Genomic DNA, 8016 nt, shown 5'->3' on the forward strand with positions numbered 1-8016 from the left:
AAAGCGTTAACATTGGCTTTTGATATAGATGTTGATTATCTGATGGCCAAGCAGGCATCAATTTTTGATAATGAGACAAAGTCTCTTGGTGCATTGGCACTGCCGGTGGCTCCAGTTAGCCTACGCAGTGGCCTCCACGGTATGCACTAGCCAGCGTATTGGTAGGTGTGCTAGGTACCAACTGATGAGCCCACCCTAGCACACGAGGGCGAAACGCTGGCAACCAAGAATGAGTTAGCTGGAAAATTTATAATGTCCAATAACGGACCATTTATATTGGTATTATAACATTGGCTTTCCCGATTGATTCTTGCGTAAAATTATTTTACGAAAATAGGGCATGTCATATTTGATAAAATGTTTTATAAAACTGGAAGTTTTATAAAATGTTACCAAATTTGACCATGAGCAATAGGCAGACAATTTTATAAAACGAGTTGTTCAATAAATTTGACCAAAAATGTTACCGTGAGCAACAGGCGTTAGATTAATGTTTTATGAAAATACCGTGAACTACCACAACAGTAGCACTTTGTTATCTTGCTGGTATTTGCAGACATAATGTAATTTTGTTACTGATGTGCTGCTTTTTACTACTACTACTGTTGCTACTACCACTCCTATTCTTAGTAGTTGCAGGTTTCCGCTTCGGTGGCTGAGTGGTAGCGCTGTAGACTTTGGTCCGAGGGGGTTCAGTTTCGATTCCATATCAGGCCATGGATTTTAACCGTGGATGGCTAATTTCAATAGTTCATGGCTGGATGTTTCTACAGGATAGATATGAGTGAAAGAAAATTTCACCCGGTGGCCGGACTCCCACGGATTTGGTATGGCTAAGGCTGAAATTAGGTCGGGAATCTCACTTGTCGACCAAATCTTACTGTGACTACTTCATCCTTGTATAGTAGTAGGTTGATGTCTTTGTCAATTCTGTTTTTCTTGAGGCGCCAAGGAGTCCATGTGTGGTATCCCGTACAGAAAGAGGTGCATTATCGTTGAGGAGGAAAGCGAGTTTTACCCGGTCTGTGGAGACTCATACCGACTTATCTTTGATTTAGGTATTTATCGCTCTATCGAGGCAACTCAGTGCTCGGTGAGGGCCAAAATATGGAGGTTGTAGGTCTCCACATACCGAATCGGCTCACACAGACGTGTGTATGTGTGTAAATCTTTGAATAAGAACGTCAAGCTTTGACCATGTCTTGTAGCTGCGTAATTGATGCATTTTCTGCCGGAGTTTGTCTGCGAAGTTGGAAGCGTCTTCTTAGTGGTAGATTATCATATCACACAGTAGTTCACTAGGGAGACGGAGTGGTTCTCCATAGACTAGTTCAGCTGAGGAAGCGCCGAGGTCATCTTTGTAGGCACTTCAGATGCCAAGCAGGACAGTTGGTAGAGCTTGCAACCATAACATGCCGGGCTGGCACATGAAAGCTGCTTTGAATTGGCGGTGAAGTCTTTCTCCTATGCCGTTAGAGCATGGGTGCCTACTAATGATGCATTATTTAGTGCCAGTCGGGATCCCAAGGTTCTGAAACAGCTGAGAATCGAACTATCTCCCTTGGTCAGTGGTGATCCGGACAACGAAGTCCAGCTTTTAACAAATGCTTTGGCAGCATCTTCTGCAGTGATTCGTTCCAGAGGCTAGGCCTCTGGCATATAAGTGAATGGGTCGTTACCCATCAGACAGTAACATTAATTCCCAGAAGAAGACAGTGGTCCGGTTATATCCAGCTGGACATTTTGGAACCGACCAGATGGTGGTGTTAAGTTGCCCATTCGTACGTTAGTTTGATGTGTAACCTTAGTGCGCTGACATTCTGACAGGGTCGAACTCGTGCATAGCAGTCTTTTGCCATGTTAGGCCACTGGAAGCGTTCTGAAATCAAACGGGTGGTAGCTCTGGCACCAGGGTGGCTCAGGTTCCTTTAGTAGTGTTCAAGAACCTTGAGGCAGTCCTGAAGAAGGTTATCTGTGGTTTCCCATTTTCACACCAGGCAAGTGCTAAGGCTGTATTTTAATTAAGGGCACAGTCGCTTCCCACTTGTATCCCTTTCCTGTACCCTCGTTGCCATTAGATGTATGTGTCAGTGCTACCTAAAGAAAATTGTAAAAAGAAAATCCCCGACTCGTTCGGGAATCGAACCCAGGATCCTCTGGACCGAAGGACGCTGTGCTGAGCATACAGCCAAACAAGTCGGACAGCAAAATCTCAATTATATTGAACATTTAATAAAAGTGTTGACGCTTATATTTGTAACATTTTAATTACAACGCTCGTTCCTTTCCTGGGATATTCTTTCTTTGAAGTTGCTGAAAAACTGTGGCATTACTTCATACCATGTGTTTTTCTTCTCAATGTCATTACTATAGCCTATTCGTCACTGTTTAAGTTCCAGATGGACGCTGCTCAGTTTATATAATTACATCATTCATACTGATTGTAATACATTTATTTAGTACAGTTTATAATATTCTGAAATGGAATACGCAACGGGAAGGAACTTGAAATGTGTTTTGAATGGAACGCAAAGAGGATGAGTAGCTGGGCTACACAGTCGCCTAGTGTGAAGACTCCAATACAAAACAGTGGTTCACCAGCTGTCGCCAGTCAGGGTTGCGGAATTTGCCTCGGCGACCGGTAGCGGGTGTGAGCTACTGCAAGGTCAGTCGCCAGGCTTCTTTCTGTAGCTCGGCTACTGAGTCTCTCAGTGTGAAGAGCTTCGTTTAAAAGAATGTTTCACAAGCACGGGCGGCTGGTCGCCGATTCCAGTCGCTTAGTGTGAAGCGACCCTAAGAGGATAGCGTGAGGAGGATCAGCCTCCAGATTAAACTGCAAGGCTCCAAAATCGTACCTGGAATCCTGGTACGTAAGCATGATAAGGTGGCACAGCTGGACATCCCTGAACCAGCTCGGAGTTGTGGTGTGGCTGGACGTATATACATACAGTCTCTCGACCTGCTCTGAAGCTGTATTGTTTCACTCACTTGTCAGTCACTCACTAAAGTATAGCAGAAATGACTGGTATAATTTGCATGATAACACAAGTTTTTTGTACACCAAACACAATGAATTAGAACTTCATTGTCGCACTGTTCTTCACAAGTTTCTTTCTTCTCCAAACAATACGGTATTTAGTGGGCACTAAGAACTCGGGAAGTTGCTCTCTTCTGTAATTCATTGCAAACCATCAATATTCTATCGTATCCCAAAATCATGGAGATGAAGTCTGAAAATATATGAAGGACTGCAGTTTAAGGGTTGTGTCTCTGTGGTAAAACTCAAATTTAACATCTTTATGAGAAGTTTCAAAATGAAAATCTTCAGCTTGTTTGCAGTCATTCGACTGGATCAGCAATGGAATGAATGAAGCTCCCTCGTCGAGAGGATAGGAATCGTACTGGCTGCCGAAGCTTGCTGTACTCCTCTGGGGCAATGATTATTGACTGACAGATGAATTTAAAAGGTATTGGAGTGTGTTGCTGGAATGAAAGATGACCCAGAGAAAAAGCTGTCCCGTCTTCACTTTGTCCAGCACAAATCTCACATGGAGCGATCGGGATTTGAGCCACGGAACCCAGCAGTGAGAGCCCTGTGCACTGCCGCCTGAGCACAGAGGCTCTTACGAGAAATTAGAATTTCTGTTAATCGGTGGTTAAAAGCTTTCCACTGCCGGAAGAAGAATTTGTCTAACCGTTGAATTATGCCTGTGGTACCTGGAGGAATCTGAAGCAGTTTGATTGTTTTGCTCGGGGGGATGTCTTCATGACAAGTTGTATATCTGTTTGTGGTCCGGGAATCAAAAAGCAGGGCACAGTTGTCTTCAGAGAACGGAACAAGAGGCTTCTCTAAACCGTATTTTCAGTTCTGTGTTCCTCATTTTTCCTGATTTTGTGGCAGTGACAACAATGTTATCTGCTTTAAACATTTTTTTTGAAACCAGAGAACTGAATGTTCCAGTCGGCTCCTGCAGTACAATAAATAATTCAGGGAACAAAGAACCGTCCATACTGACTGTTGGTATTGTGGTGTATGAATGTGCAAGTGAACTAACCGATCAGGCTGTCATGTGCATGTGTTTCTCATCTACAAAATATACAGACCTTTTCGATCACATTTCGCGCTCGTACTTGCTTTAGTTGGTGTTGTAAATATAGGACGGAGTGTAACGTAATGGAGAATCGCTCTCCAGCCATCTCCAGAAATTCTTCTGCAGCTTTAGTCTTTTGTTTTTCGTCTTGAATATGCGAACGGGATACCAATTTTTTAATTTTTCTACTCCAAATTCTGCGATGTTTCTTGAAACAGCTATTCCAATCGTGAGAGGCGGAGAAATTACTTTTTTTCAGTAAATAGTTCACATGCATTTTCCGAAGTCAACAGTTGTAAATCTTCAACTTCTTCGCTTACATTTCGTTCAGTTCGGACTTGCCGTCGTCATACCCGTAGTTTCCAACTGCTTATTCCACAAGTAAAGATATCGTCCCGACTTCAGTAAACCGAAGTATTTGTGGACATGTGAAAGTGATAATCGCTTTTTACCACCTTCGTTAAGCCAGAATATTACAGCTTTCTTCTTGTACTCCATTCTGATATCTTCTTTTTACAAATTGTCGAATTGTATTTAATTACCCTCCTGATCAATACATATGTATTGTGTATATTATTTATATACATAATATTCATCATCATTTCCCTTTATCCAGCCGGAGCCGGGTAGAGGCAAATATGGTTCCTCTCCACTTTCTTCGGTCTTTCCACCACTCCTCCTCCAACACTTTGTCCCAGTCCAGTTTTCTTTCTATAATACTGCATTGGATTGTGTCCTTCCATCTCAGTCGTGGTCATCCGCGGCCTCTCCTTCCTTGCATTTGCATTTCCGTCATCTTTTTTGGCATTCTTTCATCACTCATTCGCTTTATGTGCCCAAACCATCTTAGTCGGCTCTTCTCTATTCTATCATTCATTTTTTCCACTCCAATTTCTTCCCAGATTTTCTCATTCCCTATTTTGTCTCTTTTACTCTTCTGTATCATACTCCTCAAGAACTTCATTTCGGCTGCCTGTATTCGACCCTCATCCTTCTTTGTCATTGTCCAAGTTTTTGCTCCGTAAGTTGTTATGGGTACGCAATACATCTTGTACGTAGTTTCCTTTGCTTCCATTGGCACATCCTTGTCCCATAATATGTTTCTTACACTATGATAGAAACAGCTTCCAGCTTAAATCCTCTTACTAATCTCATCATCCAGTCGAGCATTCTCCGTTAATTCACTCCCCAGGTATTTGAACGTCTCCACTACTTCCAGGGGCTTGTCTGCAAGTCTAATCTGACCTTTCCCTTCTTTCTCCCCTCTAGTCATAACAAGAGTTTTACTCTTTTCTACACTTATTTTCAATCCACGTTCTTTGATTTTCCCATTCACTACATCCAACTGTTCGTGAACCTTCATGTCCTCTTCTCCTCAAATCACAGTATCATCTGCAAATAACATGATGTTCATTTCTCTTCCTCCTGTTTTAATGTCATCATCCATTACTATTGTAAACAGGATTGGCGATAGAACACATCCTTGTTTCAGCCCACTAGTGATTTTGAACCAACTTGTCCTGCCAACGTGAGTTTGCACGCAACTACAACATTCCTTGTACATTGCCATGATTGATCATTTTTATTAATCCCTGTCCAATTCCTTTTTGTGCCAGACTGTCCCAAACTTTAGGCCTGGGGACACTGTAATATGCCTTTTCAGTGTCACTGAATGTCCCATACTCCCATTGCTTTTCCATTAGTTGTCTCATAATAAAAATGGGCTCTGTTGTTGACCTTCCACTTCTGAAACCAAACTGATTTTCCTGTATCTGATTTCCAACCCTCAACCTTATCATACTTTCCAGTATCCTCTCAATTATCTTAGCAACATAGGATATCAGAGTAATTTCCCTGTAGTCCGGCCTCGCTGTGTAGGGGGCTACGCGTCTGCCTGTCACCCGGCGGCCCCGGGTTCGATTCCCGGCTGGGTCAGGGTTTTTTTAATTTTAATTGATTAATATACCTGACCTGGGGACTAGGTGTTTGTGTCGTCCTTAATGTTCCTTTCCTCACATTCAACACTTTACACTTCCGCCATTTCCAAATACACGCTGGTTCACAACATATGGTGCAACGTAGGGGCAAAAGATCTTAGGTCGACGCCCTGAATAAATAGCATTTTTTAAATATTCCCCTGTAGTTCTTCAATACTTTCTTATCGTCTTTCTTGAAAATTGGGATGATTATTCCTTTTTGTCAATTCTTAGGGACCTCCTTATTCTCCTAGACAATCCTGTGAACTCGATATGTCCATTGCAGGCCTACCGCTCCAGCTGCCTTTATCACCACCTCTGAAATTTCATCTATACCGGCAGTTTTTCCATTCTTCATCTTTCTTACTGCCATTTCAATTTCATTCATTGTAATTTCTTTATCCATTTCTTCATCAATTAATTGCCTTTCCTGGTCGTCCATTGAATGACTATCACTAGTTCTCATGTTCAGCAACTTCTGAAAACACTCTCTCCATCTATTTCTTATTTCTTCTGGCTTTGTTAATATTATGCCGCCTTCGTCCTTCACAAATCTGGTGTTTACTTGATCTCTCTTTTTGTTTCTTAAAATACCATACAGTAATTTCTTGCTGCCCTGCATATCATCTCTCAGTTTCTGTGTGAATAAGGCCCAGCGTTTCTTCTTTTCTTCCTCCACTACTTTCTTGGTCAAATTCTTTGCCTCCACATATTTTCTTCTACTTTCTTCAGTCTTGGATGTTTTCTATGCTTTCCATGTCATTTTCTTTTTCTTCTCTTTAATCTTTACCTATAATTCCACCAGTGTGTGTCTTTGTCTTTCACATTTCCTGATGTTCTACCCCATACCTTTTCTGCAAATCCAGCTAGTGCTTCCTTAAATTTTTTCCATTCATCTTCAACAATACCCACCTCCATCCTGGGTACCAATGGTATTATTTCCCTTTGAAATTCTTCTTGTTTGCTTTTCTCCAACTTTCATACTTTAATTCTTTTCTTTCTTCTTAATGAGATTTTTTCAATCTTTCCAACTTTCATTTTTCTTATCACAACTCTATGATCTCCACCAAAGGCTTCTTCAGACATGGCTGTAACATCTAAAAGGTTCTTCTGATGTTCTTTCTCTATGATAATATAATCAATCATGGTCTTTGTTTGTCTGTCTCCCCAACCATACCTTGCAATCTTCTGACTGTTCTTCTTCCTAAATCAGATGTTTCCAACAATCATTTGGTTCCTCATGAAAAAATCCAACAACAACTCGCCTTCTGGATTTACATTTCCATATCCATAGGGTCCTACATCATCTTCCTTTCCTTGTCTTTCCATTCCAACTTGTGCATTTAGATCTCCCATCAATAACACTTCCTTGTCTTTTATCTGTCTCTTATCTTCCTCTAAAAAGTCCTCTAGATGTTCATCTGTGGAACTCGTTTGTGGGGCATACAACTGAAATAGATCTTGCATGCCATTTTCAAACTGGAGTCTCGCCACCATCGTCCTATCACTGATGCATTTTGTATATTCCGCATATTCATGGCTTTCTTTTCTACATATGATGGCCCCTCCATTTTTTGCTTCAGGTCCTCCACTCTAATACAGCGTGTATCCTTCTTTCAGAGGAATCTCTCCCGTACCTCTCTTCTTGGTCTCGAACAGTCCAAGTATGGCTATATCTTTTTCTTTCATAAAGTCAGCCAGTTCTTCTCTCTTTCCCATCAGTGTTAGGACATTTGCTGTCGCAATCTTGATGTAGTTTGGTGCTGGTTGCCCACTGACCACAGTTCCCCCAACACCCGAAGAGCTGTGCATTGCTTTTAGCAGGGGATGCCCTAACGTTTTGCAAGGCACCATATCTGCTTTATCCATGTAGGCCATTGTTACACCCAAAGGCATTTTATACCTACTGCCAGGTTCAAAATTAGGCTACCCCTAACATGGAGACAGAC

This window comes from Anabrus simplex, chromosome 2, assembly GCF_040414725.1.
Source record: "Anabrus simplex isolate iqAnaSimp1 chromosome 2, ASM4041472v1, whole genome shotgun sequence".
In the NCBI taxonomy this organism is placed as follows: Eukaryota; Metazoa; Arthropoda; class Insecta; order Orthoptera; family Tettigoniidae; genus Anabrus; species Anabrus simplex.